Source organism: Eucalyptus grandis, chromosome 3 (genome assembly GCF_016545825.1).
Source record: "Eucalyptus grandis isolate ANBG69807.140 chromosome 3, ASM1654582v1, whole genome shotgun sequence".
Classification (NCBI taxonomy): Eukaryota; Viridiplantae; Streptophyta; class Magnoliopsida; order Myrtales; family Myrtaceae; genus Eucalyptus; species Eucalyptus grandis.
The window spans coordinates 32,492,023-32,514,380 of record NC_052614.1 but is presented as its reverse complement, the minus strand read 5'-3'; the positions used below and the strand labels follow the sequence as shown (position 1 = coordinate 32,514,380).

Genomic DNA, 22,358 nt, shown 5'->3' with positions numbered 1-22,358 from the left:
TTGATGTATTTCATTCGGGTTGTACTGCTACCTTTATCTAATATATCACCAGTTTCTGACCAAAAAAACCCCACTCAACGAATATGGAAGTAATTATTGCGGAACAAGTCAACTCATCTGATAATGCACTACTTGAATCAAGCACAACAGAAACACTTGCAACAAAGACTCATACCTAGCAAGACTTGTCTACAAGTGAAATCCTTTGTAATGCCACAAGCACCAAGTCAACAATGAGAAGTACGATGCGGTATCACTCAAGTGACAGCTCAAGAAAATATCCATGCTTGATTTGATGAAGCCGTTGATGTGGATCATTTGTGATTTTCTAGGTCAGCTGGAACAAGTGAAGTGCTTTCAAGCACACGACCGACCAAGAAATTCATGTTTCTACGGTTGGAAGCGATTGATATTTCTTGTTGGTTCTTGATTCCAAATTCTCAACTGCAATGAGGAAGGTTATTGTGTTTTGTTCCTCTACTTTTACCTCTCGACTTTTCCTTCTTTCTATTTTCCTCTACCACAACAAAATAAACGAGATGGGCATGCGGCTTGCTCTTGGCGATTCCAGAAGGAAAACGAAAATTTATGAAAAGCCAATATTTTTTTATTTTTAAAAAGAAAATCATTTTCCTGATAGCAAGGTATAGGCCTCTTGCTGACTATGAAATGATAGTGCATCATCTCATTTGCCTAGATGATCTAAACATCAGAAAACGAGAAAAATGTTATCCAATAGAGAACTGTTGAAAGTTTGCTGTCCAGCCACTTGTATGGTCTAAACGGTAGGCTATGGACCTCATCTCGCACGGCACACAACCCCAAGCAAAGGCCAAGATGCCTCAATGCATCTACGAGCCATTGGGCTCGTGAGGGCCTGCCCAAGACACAGCTGTGGGCATTTCACCCACTCTCACTTACCCCAAGCCTAGGAGGCTACTATACCGCCTACCCAATGGTAGCCAGAACCTAAGTCCCAACATGGTGTCTACCTTCATCACTGTGAGGCCCCAAAATTCCATGTTTATCTTTGTCTTCCTGATAGAGAGGGAATACAGATGATAGCGTGGGGTCTCCCACCCCAGGGTGGTTTTCCCGCTTGTTTTCTCCTTAAGCCTTTTAAGGACTTGCTCAGGTCCTACTCCTAACTTCACAATAATGTTAATGAACCAATAGCCTTACAAATGCCGACTATCTAGCATGCACACAATTTTGGTAGTTTATTGAAAGTTAACGAATTCTTGGAGGAGTAGAGTCTACAATCATTCATAATATGTTGTTATTCTCATAGTAGATTAAAGATTGTCATTTCATTATTTTTCTTAATATTTCATTTAACTCAAAAACAATTTAGAAAAGTTCAAAAAGTTGAGGTGATACACCCAAGCCATAAGGACCCATGAGGATTGGCTTGAGGTTCATCAAATGAAGTCAAGATCAATAGCTTGCTAGCCATAGCTCGGACAACGGCTTATAGCCCATTGCGAAAAAATGCCAAAAGATGCATCAATCGAAGCACAAGCAAGCAGTAAAGGATAAAAGCAAAATCGAAATCACACGAAACACAAAATTTACGTGGAAACCCAAAACGGGAAAAATCATGATGTCACGCCCGAACCCCGAGACACGTGAACAACCCGTCATGGTCATGTATATGCGACATTCCTAGGTAGTGTCGCCGACCCCATTTAATTATTATGCGCAAGCAGAACGTGCTAAGAACTCCTATCAAAAACATACGGGACAAGACAGCAGGAAAGATCAATTCAAAATCAAACCAACATACTTTCATATATCATCAATCCAAGGCACTTTGCATATCATTCACATACCCCAATTACAATATTAATCCTTAAAAATCCAATTTCGATGCCAAACCTGACATTTGAGATTTTCTAAATAAAATCCACATTTTCCACATTCAACACTCAATTTGCATTAACCATTAATCAATTTCAAATTATAAATATACAGCGGCGATCAGCACGAAATTCTGAACAATTAGGATCAAAATAATTTTTTGAGTTTTTAATAAATAATATTTTAATGATTTTCGGAATATAATATATTATTAAATAATCCAATAATTTTGAAACATTTATTTAAATCATAAATAAATTCTTTTAAGTCACATCAAGGCTTTTATTAAAATAAACATACTTAACCTTTAAACTAAACATACTTTACCTTAATTAATCACCTTAATCTAATCCACATCTAAATAAACTAATCTAACAACCTAATCTCAATCAACTTAAGCTAAACACACTTAAGACATCATTAACCCACTAATCAAGGTTTAGTGAGCTAAACTCACTGGAATCGCTTTCTAATGAGTCTCCAGCGAAGAGCACGACGACGCCGACGACAAACCTACACGGATCAACACCAAATGAGAACTAAAAGACGGCCAAATCGAGCTTGAAAGGGGTCGGATCTTGCTGGAACTTCCAACCACTAACCGAGCTTGGAGGGAGGCGGCATGGTGGCTGAACAGGCGGAGGAACGGTGAAGGAGGACCGGTGCTAGCTCGAGTAATGAACGGCAGTGGCTCCGGCGGTCTTGCTAGCTCCGACGATGGCTCACGAACGGCGAGCAGCTATTGGCGAGGAGACGACGACACCGGAGTTTGGGCGAAGGCGGAGCAGCTCAACGCGGGACGGTGCGCGGTCGTGTGCGGGCGAGCGGCGACAGCGAGCTCCGGTGACGAACGGCGGGCGGTGGCGGCGAACGGGCGAAGGGCGGACGAAGGGGCATCGGCAACTCAACCGGTGGTTTTTCTCCACTCTCTCTCCTCTTTTTCAAAATCCAACCAAGTCCCTTGATTCAAGGAAGAAGATGAAGTGAAAGCCCACATTTTCAAGAGTCAATCTCCACCCTCCACTTGTCAAGATCCTAGACTTTTGCCCCCACACCATGACATCACCAAGTGATGTCATACTCCACTAACTCAATCCTCTACAACCTCTTCCAATGGGTGCAAATTTCATTTTCCACCAGGGTCCAATTCTTGTACATCAAATTTCTTAATTTCTTATCAATTCTCTTCCAATTGAGTCCAAATTAAAGTTCATAATTTAATCCAATGTTCCTAATAAAATTTGTGACACACCAGGACTTCCAATTTCAGAATTCGATCTCAATTTCATGGTTAATTTCACTTTGGCACAATACTAGCGCATCCTAATCTACCAGGTAGCTTTTATAATTTTTTGTGCATTTGACTTGTGGTTGGTCAATTCAAGCCACAATGTACATCTTTGACACATTGACAACTTTCGGTTATCGGGGTAATCTCAAGGTTTCAAATACTGGAACAGGGTACCCAATCGATAGAAAAGTCGGTTTAGTGCCGATCAACCAGAATTGTGCGATCGATGGAATCACCCACACTTGATCACATGCCTCTGTCGAGCCGACCTATCTCCGATTTCTAATCAATTTTTATTTGTGTCGTAATGACTCTTGCAAATTACCTCGGTCGAAAGGTTGCTTTCTGATCAAATTCTCGAGTCTGATGCATTAGAATCTCTTAACGGCTTCACCTGATAGACTAGTTTTCACATGAGTGGCCGACTCAAGGAAAGGAACTATATGCGTGCCAACGAAATGCCCGTCTCAATTTATTGAAATTAGAATTGGAAAATCGGGATGTCACACATGAGGAGAGAGAGGGGTTTTACTATCTTCAACAAAGAGTATGAGAGTACAATCCAAAAGCTCTAAAAACCACTTGGTGAGCTGCAAGATCAAAAGATCTAACAAAAAGATAATAATAGAAAGAAAAGGAAATAATATGGAGGTTAGGATTTTTGATAAATAATATGGAGGCTAGGATTTTTTATGTGTTATTAAACACATTCCCTTTAGTATCCCTTCAAAAAAACCCTAAAACAAAAGTGCATAGTGTAAAATACCCTTATTTCTAATTGGAAAGTCAAAACTCAGCAAACCTCCACATTGGCTTCAACTCTCCAAAACAACATTATGCCAAGATTGGTCTAAAATACCCTAATTTGAAAGTCAAAACTCAATAAATCTCCACATTTGCTTCAAATCTCGAAAAGAACATTATGCTAAATGCCACAAGACCTCTCTCCTTCACCACCAAAAAGTGAATACACAAGGCTACCCTTAAAATGGTGGGATTGACGGTGCACACCTCTAAGCCTACGCAAGTGTACTTGGTGTAAGAAACAATGGATAAAAAGTCACCAACTCTGCCTAAGCAAATCAAATGGTTAAAACACCAATCAAGTCCAAACAATGCTTGAACTTGGTCAAAGGAACTAGTTTGGTCAATATATCTGCCGAATTATTCACCGCAAATACTTTCTTCATCATAACTGTACTTTTGGTAACCTCATCATGCACAAAGTAATACCGTATATCGATAAGTCTTGTGCTCTCATGATACATCGTACTCTTGATCAACTAAATCACACTTTGGTTATTACCAAAAATAACGGAGGCTCCCTCCTATATCACTCCAAGTTCTGTAACCAAATGCTTCAACCAAAGATCTTCTTTTACCATTTCCACTATTGCCATGTATACTATTTTGGTGGTAGACAAAGCAATTGTGTCTAACCAAAATCACTCTCCAACTAACCAAAATCGCTTACATAGTCAGTATCAACAACCGAATGTCCTATATTTCAATCTTTATCAAAGACTAAACCCACATTTGATGTACCTCGGATGTACCGAAGAATCCATTTCATGGCTTGCTAGTGAGCTTTACCCGGATGTGCCATATATATACTCACAACACTAATAGACTGTGAAATATCTAGACAAGTGCAAACCATAACATATATGAGATTATCTACAGCATTAGAATATGAAACTTAAGACATCCCATCTTTCTCTTCTTTAGTTTTAGGCAATAAAGAAGTTGGAAGCCTAAAATGGAACGCCAAAGGAGTATTTTTGATTCGTGGCTATTTAGAGTCTACTTTGCAACATATTAGCTTCACTTCAATTGTATTTGCCCAGTTGATTATGTAAGAGAGTTGTGGCAAATCAGATGTTTTATATTTGCTCCCTAATTGTAAATTTTTTGCACTGTTGTCTTGGTCTATTTGAATGAGTCAATTGAAAGTGTCTATGAATTATGATTACTCGAACTTTACTTGTGCCAGAGGTGCATCACATGCATCACCGGAGACTTTGCTGAAAAATTGCACTATAGCTGGAATTGACAGACCAGTGTTTCCATCTAGTGTCTTTCTGGCTTATTCTGGATCAACTCCAGCAGCTTGGTACACCAATTCTTCAACCTTTTTATAGATGGATAGACTTTTTTTTTTTCCAGCATCATTTTAATTGAATATGAGATGATGGTTGTTGAATGGTGAGTTAATAATCCAGTCATTGAAACTAGTATTTATCCCATCTGTTTGCAAATATGCTGGGCGTAGAGGATGGATACAGTGCTAATTGAAAACAGATATATGGGGAGAGATTGATGAATGTCTGCGGACCACTTGAGTGTGAGGATCATAGTTCTCTTTGTAAACTTGGGCTAATTTTTTTGCTTCAATGATCTGTTTCTCAATCTGCATGTTTTCTAAGCTATAACCAAAATCTTGAGTTACTTTAGCCTGAGCTCTTTGTTTTTTGTTGCAATTAATCTTTTACCTTAGGTGCTTTCAACTCCTTATAATGTTGACTCTCTTTTCATCCTCGTGTTCATGCTTTATGGTCATCTTTGCGTGACATTACATGCTCTTTTGGTACGTCTCTTTCATATAGAACTTATTTTGAGGTGCTACTATTATCTTCATTTTATATGTAGAGGCATGGATGGTTCTAATATAAATGGGTTGCTTCATTCTGTTACATGATAATTGAATATCATGAATAGTGCGTGAATTATCACGTTCAAATGTGCAAGTATCGACTGCCAGTGATGATGGCCTAGTGGTAAGGGCATTAATTTCACAAATGCAAAGTCCGGTTGTTGAATCTGCTTGCGGTTGTATGAATGGGTATATCGCTTTGTTAAAGTGGATTCTGAACCTGTAATTTCTCGGTGGGGCTACGGTGACAGGGTCTGCCCACCTTGGATTGACGGGTCACAAATGGGGCTAAGTCATGACTTGCAAACATTTCATCGCGAGATAATGCCCAGAGACAGTAGACATGCTGGTTGTTCCTCCTTGCTGGATTGGCAAGGATAAGAAAGCAAAGAAGTGGCAAGTAGAGGGATACACTGATTGTTGTGACGTGATCAACCAAATTTTGCGTGTTTCCATAATTTACTAACCTTGATGTTCAGTTTCGGAGTATTGCTTTTGCAACATTTGGACCATTGAATGGCATCATAAACACTTCTTTGATCATGGCTCATTTTGTCTTTGGGCATTAATCAGTGATGAATAAATTTCTCTGCACAATGCTACTTTTAGTTTTATTGAATCTATTCTCTTTGATTGTTTAAGAGAAACTTGTGACAAATAGAATGCTTCATGTTTGCTTCTTTCTGCATCCACATCTCAATTTTTCTAAATAAAAATCAGTCGACGGTGGCTACAGCATTTGTAGAAGGCACTGCAGATGCATGACGGGAGATTGTGGCAGATAGAGTGTGCTCGCTAGCTGAATTAATCTGAGGCGCATCGTCTTCTGCCTTATGGGGATTGATTCAAATCTACTTGATATAACCATTCTTCAACTTTTCAGGTTTGTATGCACTATACCTTTTCCGTCCGCTATTATTATCAAATACAATGTGAATGAGATGATGCATTTCAAACTGAGGAGAGAATGATTCCTGTTACTGGTGTTAACTGTTCTATGTATGTGTTTGCGGATGTGCTGCACGATTCATTTTGCAAGTTAACTTGCCCATTTTTAGTTTCCTTACCTCTACTGTCCTTGGAATGCCCGTGTTGTTCATTAATCTTCAAGCCAGAAGAAAACTATTTCTGAAAAATCACTCCATTCATTTTATTTCTGCTTATCAATATCTTCAGTTACTGAGCTCAACGATTATGATCTCATTTCCAACCCCTTGAATTTGCACTTGAAAGATTGAGTGCACGGTGTTTGTTTTTCGCTAGAAGCACCCGGACTACGCAATTCCTCTAGCCACAGCTTTGCGAAATTACCAATTGCTTTATTTTGTTACCCAACTATATCGTCCTTTGGTCAGCAACTAATCCTTCGATACTTGTGCTTTACGACACTGAGAAAAGGGAGATGCTACTGCATGTTATTTCTCATGCTCTTCACTTGACTGTTCATTGTTAGTTGTTGAAATTGGCAATCGCAGATATTTGATGGAAAAGGCTGGTTGTGTAACTCAATGAAAGGAATCTATTTGAGCAAATCAGAAATTGAATTGAAAGGTAGATAAACATACACACTCAAAGGCTCCCACTTTCCAATGATATGAAGAGGATATCCTTGGAGATCATGAACCTTCAAGATGAGAGATCTGAGAATTTTTCCGGGACTAATTGTAAAGTTGTCTGAGAGAAGTCAATAATTGACCAAATTTCAAACTAGTTAAATGCATTTATTGCAATCGTCACATGCTACGGACAGTCTTTCCAAGTTCATCAGTGATCCCAAGCTCTTGAGGCTGTCATCAGTAGAAGGGTAAGAAGCAAACATGTTAGAATCAACACGTGATTACTCTGTGTAATGGGCATTAAAAGGTGATTTCATTGGTACCTTGTCTTGAGATGATCCAGTTCTTATCCTGGCCGAGAGCCCAGAAGAAGTACCCACCCAAGCGCTGAGACCGAGCAAATCGGACCTTCCTCCGCACAGACTGAACATCGTCATAACCAATCCAAGTGACTCCGACATATGAGTAGTACGACACCGACTTCTTGTCGAATTTGACTGCTGTATGGTTCTGCACATTAAACTCAACAATCTGTTTGTATGTCAAGGTACCGTTTCCAGGACCCACTCCAACAGCTGGAGCCCCGACGCCAGTAACATTTGGATTCTGGAGCGTCCATGTCTTCCCATACAACGGTAGGCCCATCACCAGCTTGTGGCTCGGCACACCAGCTCGAATCCACGAACTGATTCCGTAGCTCGTGCTGATGTTGCTCTTCGGATCATAGAGTGCCGAATGCTCGCCCGTGAAATTCTCCTAGGACCCGTGATAGTCGAAGCACATGGGGCTGACCCAGTCCACGTACTTCCGGATTGCCTGACTGGGGTACGATCTGGGTGGACCGTCAACCTGAAATCCTGATGCATAGTACACAGCAGACGTCAGTAATAAGCGGATTTTACCACTTCTTTTGGACTCCTTATCCAGGGCTTTTCTCCACTCTTTGTAAAGCAGAGCGAGGTTGGACATGTCTTGTTCATCAGCTGGATACTCCCAGTCCAAGTCAACTCCATCAAAACCGTATTTTCGAGCTACTTCAATGGTGGAGTTTATGAATGCTGTGCGAGTCTCTGAGCTGTTCACCATCCTGGAGAACACATTTGGGACCGACCTGCCTCCACCTATGGATAGGAGGGTCTTTACCGCCGGGCTTTCCCTGCAGCATGCCCGTCAATCCAGGCAGCTTGGTTTGGTCAGACGCAGTGACATTGAGCCTGAATGTGGTTGGCTCGGGCAAGAGGAACGCATAGTAAATGTGAGTGAAATACGAAGTGTTGGGAATGACTGATCCCCGAAAACCGGATTCGACACCGAATCGAACCCCCCTAAATCAATGCGGAAGACGAAGCCCGGGAAAACACGCATCACCGATCGTAAAGTACACCACGGATTCAAGCGTACCTTGTTAGCCACAGATTAAACACCAATGCCGACAAGAGGAAGAGAAACGGTCCTGTTTGATCCGATTAAGCAATGAAGGGAAGAAGAAATTGCCGAAGCCTTACTTTTTGTTTCTTCTTTTTCTTTTGAGAGAGAGAGAGTGCGCGGGAGAAAGGAAGCGTACGTACTGATTGTTCCAACAGGTGTTATGTCTCTCTCTCTCCTCCCTTTTATACCTATCTCCTTCCACGGGCCCTATTCCCGTGGGCCGGGCTTTTCTGGCCCAACTTGGGCGAGATGGGCCTTAAGCCCAATACCAATAAAGCCTTCATCTCCCACTCGCACATGGTGGGCTCACAGTATTCTCTTTACCTCTTTTCAACATTCATACCGGTGAATAATCCGTGCGACTAGCATACTTTGAGAGCTCGTTGCTATACATCTGTTAGGAATATATAGCAGCTCATAATGAGCGTCACACTCCGAGTAGATTTAGTATGCAGTACCCTAGATCGATCGATCACATTTTATATCTCTCTTGATCTCTTTTAAACAATGATATATATATTGTATTCACAATTATGATTATCATAAAGACAATCATAATTGGTTAACTGGTGAATACAAAACTACAATGTGATTCTCCAAAATCGATCTTCCTCTTTCCTTCAAACTCTCAATTTCAGTCCAGCTTGCTTTTCTAGAAATGCCCCATTAGATCGAATCACTCATGACCATTGGCAACATCCTAAGATAGCAAACACTAAATAGAAATCTTGAGAATAAGTAAGAGTCATTAGGGGACTAAGAAATTGAGGAACTCTCTTCCTCAAGAGTCTCACATGACATAAAAGTTGAGATCAAACTTTTGTCACTCTTATTGGTCGTCTCATGCATACGTAGTATGAAATACGTATTACGGTATTAAATCCTTTCCCATGGAGTGTATGTCTACACCTTTCAATACCGTACAGATGATAGTTCAGACATACCCAATGTCTAACTTGAGTTCATGTATCTACTCATTCACAAAATTCATCAGAACTCACATCTGGCATCTTAGACAAATAAAGTAAAATATGTGGGGTATTTTACTTTCGGACATAGTAAGTATTATATCCTCATCTTAACACCTAGTTAAGGTAACATACGTGTTTTAAGCTTGAGCTCTCGATTATCACATAGATAATAAGCTTAAAAACAGTCTCATCTCTATTTATCACACAGTAAATAGAGGCGATTACCCGTGTGAGTGGGCTAATCTTATATATGTCCGACATACTTCTTAACTTAAAGTAATGCACTAAGTATTAAGATGCATAAAGATCAAACAAAGATTCATAGGCATTAATGATGAAAACACAAATTCATCAAATTGTGAACATTTAGGGAAATTACAATATTTAGTACATCAGCCTCTATGCAATCCTAGAGATTTCATGTAGCCACAAAACACATCTCTAGGTATTGGCTTTGTCATAGGATCTGCTACCATTCCATGCGTAGTATGTACTCTAAGTTCACATCTTTTCATGCAACCATATCATTGACAAGATTATACTTGGTATCTATATGTTTGGTCTTGCCATGATATTTTGGATCTTTGGTGTACGCTTTTGCCGCTTGGCTATCACAGTTAACCAACAATTAATCTGCAGCACTTCCAATAACACCTAAATGATCCAAAAATCTCTTAAGCCAAACACTTTCTTACACTGCTGCTGATAATGCCACGAACTCAAATTACATCGTGGATAAGGCTATACACTTTTGTTTCTTACTGCTCCAACATATGGTGCCATTATTCGGTAAGAAAACAAACCCAGAGGTAGATTTCCTTTCATTTAAATCTCCTCTCCAATCAGCATCAAAATAGCCTTTGAGTTGCAGATCCTTTCTTTAATGACTCAGCGTATAATCAGCAGTTCCCTTTAGATACTTTAGTATTCTTTTAACGGCTTTCCAATGTGCTTGACCTGGATTGGATTGGTAACTACTCATCATTCCAACTGCAAAGCATATGTCGGGTGTTGTACACATCATAGCATACATCAAGCTCCCAACAGCACTAGCATAAGGAACATATTTTGTTTGTTCCTTCTCTTGTGGAGTCCCTGGACATAGTCTATGGCTCAATCCTTCACCTTTTGCAATAGGAGTGTCTATGGGTTTACAGTCTTGCATACGAAATCGTTCAAGAACATTATTTATATATGTTTCTTGCGAAAGAGACAACGATCTCTTCGAACAATCTCTCGAAATCTTAACTCCAAGAATGTATACAGCCTCACCCATATCCTTTATCTCAAAGTTAGAAGACAACTATCTCTTGACAGTATTAACCAACTCCATATTGCTTCTGGCAATTAGTATATCATCAACATATAATGATATGATCACAAATTGATCATTGGATCTATTGATATATACACATTGATCATCGTCAATCATTGTAAAATCATATGCCACTATGGCATTATGAAAATGTATATACCTTTTTCTCGATGACTGCTTAAAGCCATATATCGACCCCCAAAGTCGACATACATTTTCTTCTTGGCCTTTCATTATGAAATCAGCAGGTTGTTCCATATATGTTCCTTCCTCTAATTCTCCATTAAGGAAAGGACATCCATTTGATGTAATTCAAGATCCATACTAACCATTATTGCCAGAATAATGCGAATCCAAGGTAAATCTCACTACATCCGGTGGATATCTTCCCTTCGATAAGTGCCCACTCAACTCCTTCACCTACATCTACCAGCTGTGAAAAGGTTTGACATCCCGAAAATACTAATCCTTGGAAGTATTCAGGGGGTAATGTCTTGAGGAATAGTTGCTTCATCTCCCTCTCATTCTAAGCTGGCTTCACCTGTGAGACCATGGTTCTCCACCTTTGTGCAAAGGCCTTAAATGACTCATTTCTCTTCTTCTCAACGCGGGTGTCGCGACCTCTTTTTTTCTGGCGCCCGCAATCGGGTACGAGCGCCTAAGGAGGCTAATGGCTCGGCTGAAATTAATTATGCCCGGACTCTCCCAAGTCCACCGGTTCACGACTTTAATAATCTAAATTTTTAACCTATAAATTAATTTTAAAACGGAGTCGCCACTAATCGATTTGGGGTGGGTTGATTAGAAACCCAAGTGAAGTACCGGGAGAAATACTCACCCCGCGTAACCGAGAGAAATTAGGATCGGGGACTTGATTACACTAGTTAATCACTAATGCCCTTTCGGTACCTAATCTTGTTTAAACCCTGAGGTTTTTTGGATATTCGAGGGATTTTCCATGCATTTTTGGGAGGGAAAACATTTTCTAGGTATTTTTCTCATTTTTTGGACATAAAAGGGATTTTTTGGTATTTTTAGTATTTTCTTTTGGAAAAATACAAGTCTTTTTGGCTTTTTCTGAATTTTTTGGCTTTTTCATGAGATTTTGGATTTTTGGCATTTTTTTGGAAAATATGGAATATTTTTGATTTTTTTTTATATATTTCGGAAAATAAAATATTTTTTAATATTTTTCAAAATATTTTGGAAAATAAATTATTTTTTGATTTTTCTCGATTTTTAGAAAATAAAACATTTTTCGACATTTTTAAATATTTTTCGATTTTTTGGAAATTAAAACATTTTTTTAATTTTTATTTATTAAAATATTATTTTTATATTAAAATAACAAAATAAAACCGACCCGGGTCGGATCCGCGGGTTGGGTCCGACCGGGCCGACCCAAACGCGGCCCGACTCGAATTTTTCATCTCTTTTTATTTATTATTATTTTTTTTTTTTACTTACTAAAACGACGCCGTGGCCGGGCGTTTGGGGGCGCTTTGGCCCGGCCCGACGACCGGGTCCACGACCCGCTCCGCGACCCGGCTCCTGCGAACCCTACCCGGATCCGACCCAAATCGCGACCCGGTCTTCCGCCGCGCCCGCACTTTGCGGAATCCCTACCAGTTCCGATCCGGTCCGACCGTCAACCCGGGTCGCGACTGAAAATCGGGAACCCTAGGGTTCCCGAATCGCGGCGCCGAGGCACAACAGCGGGGACGACGGCGACGGCGACGGCGGCGGCAACGGCGACGGCGGCGACAGCGACGGTAGCGACGAGGGTTGGACTTCGGAGGGGGGAAACTATGGCGACGACAACGGCGGCGGTGGCGGTAACACTACCTGTTCGTGGCGATGGCGTTCGGATGGTGGTGGCTGGGCAACTCGGTTTCCCGATCTGGCGCGGCGTCGGTGAACCGATCACGGCAACGGCTTCGCAGGTGGGGCACGGCAACAAGCCGTCGAAGCAACGGCGTCGGGACTGAGGCGAACGGCTGCGGCACGGCGTCCGGCGGTAACAACAGCAGCAAAAAACCAGATCTACTCGGCCGGACCCTCCTCGGCCTTGATTCCTCCTCACTCAGGCCAGATCCGAGCCTCCACCGGCCGGATTTGACCTTCTTGAAGTCACTCGCCGCCGGCCTTCCCCGAAGTCTCTCGGTGGAAGGTGGGCTGAGCTCGCGACTCGAGCTCTCTCCTGCGCTCGCCCTTCAACCCTTCCCGATGTCTCTCAGTGAAGGATCTCCGAGCTCGCCACGCCCTCCGACGATGCTTGAGGCCACCTATTTATAGGCGAAGGAACTCCGGTCGACGGAGGGGCTCGGTCGCCGGCCTCCGGCTTGCCCACCGGTTCCGCTTGGCTGAACCGGTGTCCCATCGAGCTTTCAGCGGCTCGCTCAGCATTAATGGCGCTGCGATCTTATCCCCTCCGGCCGACGTCGCCCTACACTCCTCGGCCGTAGGCCGTCCTTGCGCGCGCGCCACCGCGCGTGGGATGCAAGCGGCGAGGAAGAAGAAGATAGGAGGAAGAAGAAGAAAGAAAAGGGGTCGGGCCAAGGTTGAAGGAAAATGGGCCATATGGGCCACGCGGAGGGAGAAGAAAAGGAGAGAAAAAAAGATGGGCTAGGCTTTTGCTTTTTTTGGGTGTTTTTATTTGGTTTTTGTTGCTGTTTTGTCTTTTATTATCTATTTATCCGAAAAGACAAAATTAAAAACTTAATTAATAAAACTAATTAAAATTGAGGTGTCAATAGCCCCCTCTTTGAAGGTGAGCTCGCGAGGTTGCATTCAAAGACAGACCGATGCCTCAATTTTATCCATACATGCGTAGCAGATTATATTTTACTTGGGATCTATTATTCTATGTAGGAAAAGAGCAATATAACTTTACATATACTATGATAGATAAGAAGATACCGTAGTTACTTACCGGAGTGAGTGAGATAGGGTGTGAACCCCGAGTTTTGGCAAGTATCAAGGCGTCATCTTACCTGGTGATATGAGGAGGTTGCTTTTCCGGGCTCGAACCATTCTTCGGTCACTGTTAAAACAATCAATGATTTGTCTAGGATCCGAACCTTTCTTCGGTCGCCTTAACGGGAGATCGCTCTTCCAGGACCCGAACCATTCTTGATCGCCCGTTGGAGTAATCGTGGTTTGTCTCGGACCCGAACCATTCTTCGGTCGCCTTGTTAAAACAATCCATGATTTGTCTAGGACCCGAACCTTTCTTCGGTCGCCTTGACGGGAGATGCACCGACCTTTCTCAGGGCATCTCATTTGTGGGTGCCTGATTTGTATCGAAGACACCAGTTGGTACCCGACCTTTCTCGGGAGATGCGCCGACCTTTCTTAGAGCATCTGTTTTGTTGGGGTGTCTGAATTCTGTCAAAGACACTGGTTGGAACCCGACCTTTCTCGGGATGATGCACCGACCTTTCTCAGGGCATCGATTTGTGGGCGTCGACTTCGTCGAAGACACCAGTTGGAACCCGACCTTTCTCGGGAGGATGCGCCGACCTTTCTCAGGGCATCGATTTGTGGGGTGTCTGACTTCTGTCGAAGACACCAGCTGATACCCGACCTTTCTCGGGAGATGCGCCGACCTTTCTCAGAGCATCTATTTGGAAGATACCTGGACGATCACAAGCATCGGAGGGGTACCTGGACGATCACAGGTACAAACTCTTGGTGTATGGAATATCGAGGACGTACCTAAGATATTCGTGTGGAAATATCGAGGATGGGTTTTGCATATATGTGAAGGTCTCTCACCTGCTGGTATTTGGGAATATCGAGGATGTACCTTGGATATTCATGAAGGTCTCTCACCTCCTGGTAAATGGGAATATCGAGGGCATGCCCCGAATATTCGTGAAGGTCTCTCACCTCCTGGTAAAGGGGAATTGAATGTAGCATGAGGCTTACCTGGATTGCCACAGGCACTTAAAAAGGGTGGAACACTTGGATAGCCATAGGTGTACAAAGTACTGGGATACTTGGATGAACACAAGTACTTGATGATACAACCTGGGACCACTCAGTTGGTCCAAGGGTAAGAAAGCATACCTGGGTAGGCGCAAGCACACAAAGCAATAGAATGCTTGAATAGCTGCTAATTATTTGGGGACAACTCGGGCAAGCTGAGTGTCATGAAAAGGAAGTACCTAGACAAGGGTGGGTACTTGATGATATGGGGATACCTAGAAGGCAGTAGGTATTCCAAGAGATACTTGGTCAGTCACAAGTATCAATACTCTGGGGACAACTCGAACAGGTCGAGTGTCAGGAAAAAGGAGTATCCGAACGGTGACCGGTACTCAAAGACAATAGGGATACCTAGACAATAGTAGGTATTCAACGATAAATGGATACTTGGTCAGTTACAATTATCAATACTCTTTGGACAACTCGAATAGGTCGAGTGTCAGGAAAAGAGTACCTAGACAGTGGTAGGTACCTTAAGACAAATAGAGATATGCTTACCTGGCAATATCTCTGATCTCTATGAGTATGTCTGCTATTTGCATAGTATGCACACATGATTGTATATGCTGTAAATTCATGAGTTCAAATGAGATTCATGCATGATAATTTTGTCGATTCTGCATCTTTTGATTTCCACTAGGAAGATTTTGAAAGACAACCTTCATTTAGAATGTAGATGTCTTGAGCATGCCGATGAGGGACTTTCGCCTTGAAAGGACTTTCCGCTCACTTTCATGGAAAATGCTATCCCGACCATTGATGCAGGATTTATAAGGACCACACTTTGTCTCCTTTGTCATCATGTCGGCGGGGTCCGAGTATTCTCGCAAACAGTACAACTTTACCAATGTGAGAGGTCTTTGTTGAAAATGTGATGAAGTCTTGGTCAGTAGTTCATCAAATGGGACCATCAAGGTTGAAGCTGATGGACGAAAATGTTGCACGATCATCTCCGGGTTTGCAAGTCAAGAGTCCTGCGAAAAGAGATAGAATAGTCTTGCTCGTACTTCTTCGAGCGATGCTTATAAACATATGAAATCCCACGTTAATTGAAGTGCCCCTAGTCTGAAGAGACTTTTACAATGGGAATGTGATGTAGACTTGGCTCACATGTAAGAGGGTGAGAGTTGGTGACTGTCTTGGCATTTGTCACTAGTCTTTCTTGTCATATGGAGGTTCTGTGGACCACAACAACAACTTTTTCTTGGCTATATTTTTTTTACTAGAGGGCATTGGCCTTGCTTTTACCAGACACCGCTTTTTTTTTTATGCCCTTATTTTTTATTCCAGTTCTTCAAATATGGGCATTGACCTTGCTTTTACCAAGTACACTGCTTTTTTATGCCCATATTTTTTCATTCTTGTTGCTTGAGAGCTGATCTTGACAAGTTCAAGCAAATGCCTTTGTTAGACTATTGAGTCTTCATCTTTTGTCGGCGCTTCTGATTATGCTGTAGTAGCTTCTGCTTTGCTTCCATGTGAGGGTGAATTTACAGACTCAATTGAGTTGTACAATGAATACAAGTGCGTAAAGAAAGAATTGCTCTTCATGACTCTAGGGCACTTAAATTAATGTGAGTGTTCATATGCAGTAAAGACACCCAAAGATTGATGCAAGTGCGAGCAAGAAAATTTCTATCTCTCTTCTCACCTTGTGATGCTACTTTGCTTCTAATCTGCCCCCGTGTAGGGGTTGATCTTGACAGGGGTATGAGAGAAGCTTCATCAATGTATGGGGCTCAATGGGGTGAGCAATGGAATGCCTCTCACTATTTTGGTTATCGTACCATTCGCGAGAGAACTCTTTACCACCGCAACCATGGAATCTTCTGCACTCATCTCACAAGTGTATAGATAGGGGGGATTGTGTGTAGGATATGGCTTGCCTGTCATCATTATGACGCGCCTCATCCAGCATGCTCAATTAATCTTGTATTCTTTACTTAACTGTCTATTCTGATAATCCTAAGTGGAATCAGTGACTTAGACAGGCAAAATCATCATGTAGAATTCATCTGGAAATGACATGCAACATTTTGAATATGATGGAGTTTGAACAAGTGAATGGTTTTGACTCGCAAAAGACCCTATTGACCACTTTAGGGGCTAACATAATGGTGTTTCCAAATATGTTAGATTTTGAACATCAAAAGGGTTATTCGCAAATGGACGTCGATGGTTGTCCCTATTGATTAGGAATATGACACATGAATGATCGGTCGGGGTTGGGAATCGATCGGGCATCTCTGCTTTTGCCCTGCGAAGAGGAGATGTACAAGTAGATCAATTAGTTTGGCCAAAATTAAATGTGAGTTGAGGCTGAAGGTTTTTCTGTCATTTGCTTTGGCAATACTTGAGATGCCATTTTGCTTGGGAGAGTTTGTCATGCCTCTCATTGATTTGTTATCTTTGTTTTTGACAGTCGGGTGATCCTGCAACAAACAAGAGGGAATGTGTTAGTCATGAACTCTTTCAAGAGTCAAATAATTGGAATCGATACAACTTTACCCTTCACTTTGTGTGCGATGATTGGGTGAACCTGAAGTGAGAGGGGGACATGAAGTCCTATGTCCCTTGCTTCATTAGGTCAATTATTCTCTCGAATTAGCTCTGGATGACATGTCTTTTTACACGAAGCCGTGAATTTAATGTGGGTCATTTCCACGTACTAGCTTGGCCAATATTGATTTGCCTAACCATTGAGTTTGGTTCTTGAGTTGTGATGCTCCTGTCAATAGGGGAATATGTCAAAAGTGAATTCAAAGAAGGGAAGTATTGGAAACGATACCAAATTACTCTTCTCCAAAGTTTGTATTTGCTGACTCCGATGATGTTTGAATGTCGATGACAGCCTTTTCGTCTTAGCATAGTTTGACATTTCTTTCGATTGGCCTTCCTCACTTGTGACCATGCATGCATGATTGCTGGTTGTTGATTCATCTTCAACGCATTCCTTCTGTGGAATTTTTCCTTCTGCCTTTGATCAGGCAAAGTCATGTACCTCAAGCTTCTATGGAATTTGAGATGGACAATCAAAACCTCCAATTCTCTAATGGCAATTACTTCTTGCAAGAGCATGTGTTTGGAACAAGAAGTGAGGCTTCAGATTCTAAGATTGTTGGGGACGAAGGTTTCTTTTAACTTGAGACCCGGTTCTGAATGACGCATCCTTTACACCGAGTGGGCAAAATTGACGGGGATTACTCTTATGCGTTTGCACTGGGTAATGTTGATTTGTTCAAGTTATGCCATCGAGTTTGCTTCTTGATTTATGACACTTCCTTAAAGACTGGTCATCACCATTCATTTTTCTCCATTGAGTCAAACACACATTTTTCATGATGGTGTAAATACATCACTCATATATAAAGGTGCATAAGCATTTTCATTCTGATAGAGAGGTGCTTGGCAATGCCAGACAATAAACATCTTTCAAGGGTAGTACTTTTTTACAGCATCGGAATTAACTTGGTTTGGAGAATTCCCGCCCATCCATTTCGTCGAATCAAGGCTCCTCCGGGAGTATCTTCTTTATTACATAAGGACCCCGTAATTTGGGGCGAACTTGCCTCCGAGCTCGGAAAGATTGGCAGCGTCTTTCTCAAGACTAGCTCATTTACCTCGAAGTGCTTGGGTCGTACCTTTTGATTGAATGATCGAGCTACCCTTTGCTGGTAACACCGACCATGACGAGAGGGCTTTCGGTCGTTTTTCGTCGACCATATTCAGTTGTTCGAGCCTTTGTTGCGTCCATTCTTCCTTGGACAATCCCGCACGGGATAAAATTTGCGGGGACGGGATTTCTACTTCCACGAGCAAAACCGCCTCCATGCCGTAAACCGGGGAAAAAGGCGTTGCCCCGTGGAGGTTCGAATCGAAGTTCGATATGCTGTTAGTGCGAAGGTAACCTCTCATGCCGATCGCGGTAGTTTTCAGCTGTCTTGGATAGGATTTTATTGATGTTCTTGTTGGCGGCTTCCACGGCTCCATTCAATTGTGGACGATAAGGGGACGAGTTCAGATGCTGGATTTTGAACTCGAAAACAATTGATCAATCAACTTGTTGTTCAAGTTCGACCCATTGTCGGTGATGATAGCTTCCGGTACGCCATAACGGGCGATTATGTCACGTCGATGAATTTCATAACGTTTCGTGCGATTACGCTTGCATAGGATGCGGCCTCGATCCATTTTGAGAAGTAGTCGATTGCGACCAAAATGAACCGGTGCCCATTTGATGCCTTTGGATTGATTGGGCCAATCACATCAATGCCCCACATTGAAAATGGCCACGGCTCAGATAACTGATGCAATTCAGTTGGAGGGACATTTATCTTGTCCCCGTGGATCTGATAACGATGACAGCTTCGCACATGGTGAGCACAATCGCTCTCTAAGGGGAACCAGTAATAACCCAATCTCATTATTTTCTTGGCCAACATACGTCCATTCATGTGAGGACCGCATACTCCCCATGTATTTCTTGCATTATTTGTGTGGCTTCGTTTGCATCCACACACCTTAGCGGGGCTGAGTTATATGATCTTTTGTACAAATTTTCACCGCGACGAAGAACCTCGAAGCCATTTTCATAAGGTATTTTCGATCGAGGGAGTGCTTTCTTTAGGGAATTCCTTTTTTTGGATGTATTTCATGATGTCGTAATACTAGGGTTTCCCATCGGGTTCTTCATTATAGTCATGCGGTGGGCTGTCTTGTCAAGACTTCAATTTTCAAAGGCTCTACTTCTAACCCCTTCGCTACTTGTAACATGGATGATAGTGTTGCTAGTGCATCAAAGAAACTGTTACGGATTCTAGGTAGGTATTCAAATGAGATGTCCTGGAACTCTTCTACCAATTCTTCCAAGTAGTCGTGATAAGGCACTAGTTTGGCGTCTCTTGTCTCCCACTCGCCCACAATCTGGAGGATAATTAAGGCGGAGTCACCGAACACTTTTAGTTTTGACACTTCCATTCCAATAGCCGCTTGTAGGCCGAGGATGCATGCTTCATATTCGGCTATATTGTTGGTGCATGGAAACATCAGTTTTGCAGCCACGGGATAATGTTGCCCATTCGGGGATATCAAGACCGCCCCAGTGCTTGAACCTGACAAATTTACAGCTCCATCAAAAAACATAGTCCACGTGTCCTCTTCTACTTTTTGAGATTCGGTCATCGGGAATGATCATCGCCTACTTCTTTAGGGCAATCTGCTAACATATCAGCAATCACCCGACCTTAACTGATTTTTGCGACATCACTGGATGTCGAATTAAGATTAGGATTTGCCATTTGGCCAATTTTCCCACCAAGGCCGGGCAACCAAGCAAATACTTGATTGGGTCACTCTCGATTACAAGGAATGTCTGTAATGCAAGGTATACTGCCGGAGTCTCAAACACCCATACCAATGCAGCAGTCTTTTCGATTTGGAGTAGTTTTGTTCGATGTGGTGAATTTTTTACTCAAATAGTAAATGGCTCGTTCCTTCCCATCATGGGGTCCTTTTACGTGCCAACATTGCACCTAGGGATTCACCGTTGATGGTAAGGTAGAGGGTCAAAGGGTGTCCTGGAGTAGGGGGTACTAAAACCGGGGTTTCATCAGGTACCGCTTCAAATTTTCAAACGCCAGTCGGCAGTCATCATCCCATTCGATTTGTGCATCTTTCTTGAGAAGTTTAAAGAAAGGTTTTGCAGTTTCAGAAAGCTGGGAAATGAATCGCGCAATGTAATTTAATCTTCCCAGGAGGCTCCGGACTTCTTTCACAGTCGAGGGAGGAGGTATCTCAAATATCGCTTTAGTTTTTGACGGGTCCACTTCTATCCCTTTACAGCTCACAATGAATCCAAGTAATTTGCCAGAGGTTGCCCCGAACACACATTTTGCTGGGTTCAAGCGCAACTTGAACTGGCGAAGTCGATCGAATAATTTTTCCAGGGTCTTCACATGGTCTTCTCCATGTCTGGTTTTGGCGATCATGTCATCGACATATACTTCAATTTCTTTATGCATCATGTCATGGAAAAGGGTGACCATGGCACGTTGGTAAGTTGCTCCGCGTTTTTCGGGCCAAAAGGCATGACCTTATAGTGAAAAGTTCCCCATGGAGTAATGAATGCCGTCTTTTCCTTGTCTTCCTCCTTCATTTTTATTTGGTTGTATCCCGAGAACCCATCCATGAAAGAGAAAAGTTTGAATCCAGCAAGTACTATCCACAAGAACGTCTATGTGAGGTAGTGGGAAATCATCCTTTGGGCTTGCTTTGTTCAAATCACGGTAGTCGACACAAATCCGGATTCGACCATCTTTCTTCTTCACTTTGGTACAATGTTTGCCACCCAACTAGGATATTGCGAGACTTCGAGGAAGCCTACGCCGGGAGCTTCATTACTTCTTCTTCAATCTTTTTTGACAATTCGGGCTTAGCTCTTCTTAGCCGCTTCTTAAGGGCCACATCGGGGTTGGTTGGCAAGCTATGCTCCACGATCATTGAATCAAGGCCTGGCATATCGGCATAAGACCATGCGAATACATCTTGATATCTCTTTAGGAGGGCAATTAAGCTTGCAGCTTCTTCTTGGGAAGGTTCGCGCCAATCTTTATCTCCCTTGGATCTTCGTGCTGCCTAAATTGACAATGATGGTGTCTTCAGTAGTAGGGGCCTTGCTTCTTCGTGGCGCTTCCAATTCCATTGAATTTCGTCGGAATCATCAAAATCATCATCTGAGTCATCAAAATTGCTATCATGGCTACTTACGGTGCTGGTTTGGACCGTTCCCATACCCTCGCCTGCCGCTATATTATTCCTGTGTCATAGAGTAGATAGGCTAAGGGAACAAATAAGGTTAGTAGTATGCATGCTTCTTTCTTTTGAAAAGGTGATAAATTGCTTTTAAAGATTAAAGACAAGGAAACATGAGGAGACCCGGGCCTCGATTTCTTCTTTCATTTGACGGTGGCTATCATCAACGGGCCGGTTTGGTGTGTCTCCTCATGCCCTCAAAATGTTTTCAACTTTATTTATTAGTAGACGGATTTACAGGGTGGTTTCAAAAAATAGTTCCTTGAGTGGAACTGTTGTTGAAAACAAAGCAAGCTAGACTTTAAGAAATATGTACGGGCTCCCACGTAGGGAGTATGCGGAAGGAGTTAAAAAGGATTCTACTCGAGCGGGCCTGCACCCATTTCCCACGACGGTCCCTCGTTGATAGCGCCCACGAAGAAGTCTTCATACCGGTTGCCGATCCACGTCTCCTTGTGCTCCCGGCTTTGTGGATTTCGGATCA

The 22,358-nt window shown here is 42.4% G+C and overlaps 1 pseudogene; it reads right to left on the bottom strand.

The window, feature by feature from the left end:
• Positions 1 to 7,358: 7,358 nt before the first annotated feature.
• On the bottom strand, positions 7,359 to 18,895 carry LOC120286042 (annotated as a pseudogene).
• Positions 18,896 to 22,358: the final 3,463 nt, after the last annotated feature.